The sequence below is a fragment of the Pteropus medius genome, unplaced genomic scaffold, assembly GCF_902729225.1.
Source record: "Pteropus medius unplaced genomic scaffold, Ma_sr-lr_union100, whole genome shotgun sequence".
Taxonomy (NCBI): domain Eukaryota; kingdom Metazoa; phylum Chordata; class Mammalia; order Chiroptera; family Pteropodidae; genus Pteropus; species Pteropus medius.
The window spans coordinates 11495684-11497879 of NW_024342474.1; the positions used below are offsets into that span (position 1 = coordinate 11495684).

General features: G+C 37.2%; 1 pseudogene; it reads left to right on the forward strand.

Annotated features, from left to right (window-relative positions):
• The first annotated feature begins 1334 nt into the window (after window positions 1-1334).
• Window positions 1335-1453, forward strand: LOC120605107 (uncharacterized; annotated as a pseudogene).
• The last annotated feature ends 743 nt before the right edge of the window (window positions 1454-2196 follow it).

Below are 2196 nucleotides of genomic sequence, written 5' to 3' on the forward strand. Positions count from 1 at the left end.
CTCCTCCTGATTCCTAAATATTGGAATGCCTCAGGACTCAGTTCTCACACTGTTTCTTTTCTTTATACTCCTTCTCTAGGGGATCTTATCAAATGTCACTTACATTAATGGATGACTTCTAAATTTGTCTCCAATCCTGGCTTCTTCCCTAAACTTAAGGTTTTATGCCCAACTGCCTCCTTGACATCAATATTTAGATATCTGAAGCACTTCTCAAAAATAACAAGAATAAAACTGAATTCTTGATCTCCCCATAGATCTCCGTCTAAGTAAATTGCACCACCATTTACTCTATGACGCAGACCCCAAATCTAGAGTCTCCTTCTCTTTCTTCCACATCCCATATTCGAACCACTAGCAAATTAAATTGGGTTTACCTTCAGAATATATTCCAAATCCAATCACTTCTCACCAGGTCCACAGCTACCACTCTTTACCCAAACTTTCATAAACTACCACCTTGCTAACTACTCCAACTGCCATATAACCAATATTCTGCTTCTGCTCCAGTCTGTTACAGCCAAAAACATGCTAGATCATCTCATTTCCACATTTAAATTCTCCAGTGGCTGTTTACCACATGCAAAACAAACTTCCATACCTTATCTTGGTTTACATGCTCTTCATAATATGGCCCTGGGCTTTATCTCCAAACCCATTTCCTTGTTTTCTCACTCGACACTGGCCGCCTTGCTGCTACTTGAAAATTATTAGCCACACTTGCTCTAAGCTTAGGACTTTTCCTATGCAGTTTCCTCTGCTCCTCCAAGTATTCCAATGGGTGGCTCTCTCACACGCATAGCTCAGATGTCACCTGTCACAGAAGCGTTCCCTATTTTATCTAAAATAGAATCCCTATTATTCTATCTTCTTATACTGTTTCATTTTTTCTCAAGGCATTTATTATTACCTTACATTATATTACAAATTTATTTGTTAACTTTTTATCTTTTGTCTCTTGCAGTAGAATATAAGATTTATGATGGCAAAAAATTTGTTTTGCTTATTGTTTCCCCAGCTCTAGTACCTAGCACATACTAGATAGTCAATAAATATTAGTTAAAGAAATAAATTAGTGCCTCCACATTTTACATCTTAAATTTTGTGCGATTCCCAGTGTTTTCCAGTTTGGAAATATAATTCACTCACTAATTAACTGTTCTTAGATACGTCATCACAATTTGTAGTTCTACTTTCATTTCAAAGGCTGTAAGACATTATAACTCAATTGCTGAATATTAAATTGGTCTAATGATGGAAACCGCCTCTCAGCCATCTCCAATGTGCCACAATGCCCGAAATTCCATAGCAAGCCTATATAAAATTATTTCACTGTCTAAGGCCATGCGACCCTGAATGAACCCAATCTCGTCTGATCTCGAAAACTAAGCAGGATCAGGCCTGGTTAGTACTTGGATGGGAGACCACCTAGGAATACTAGGTGCTGTAGGCATTTAAAAAAAAAAAATTATTTCAGCCCTCACAGCTTACAGTCACCAAACTTGAGATCATCATATGGGGTAAGGATGAAGAGAACTATTGGAAGTACTAGGTAAAACCATTTGCTTTCAAGAAATGTGGCTATAATGCCAGAAGAAGGATGACCCTCCAAGTTGTCAACACTTATCAGCTTGTCTAGCTATCTAGCTGCTGGTAAGTATTGCACACAAAAGATACTGAAGAAATGAATTATATTGCAGGTCCAAGCCTCAGAACCATCTAATTGAGTAGCATGAGTGTCCCACTGTAATTTAGGGTTGAATTAAGTTCCATGGGCATTATAAAATGCTCAGTCCAACCATGAAAAGCATGTCTTCAAATGGGACTATCCTTGCAGGATCACAGAAAACAACTCACACTCCACACCATTGGGTTCCATAATGTAGAATCTTACATGCAACAGTCATGGCTCCACTTACATTTCCTTCCAGGAATCACTACCTCAACAGAACATTTCCTGGCTGCAATTACATTCAACACAAGGCATAAAAGAATCATGTTCAGAATTGGTTCTGTGTAAAACATATGAAATGAGAATTATTTTAAACACTACATATTGAACTTGGGAGTAATGAAAAAATGTGATAATTTATTCCCAGTTCTCCTTTTTTGGAACTGTTTATTTAAAGTTGTTACTTGATATCAAAAAAGAAACTGGCAATTACTTGTACCAGATACTTGTTCCTTCATTTAATT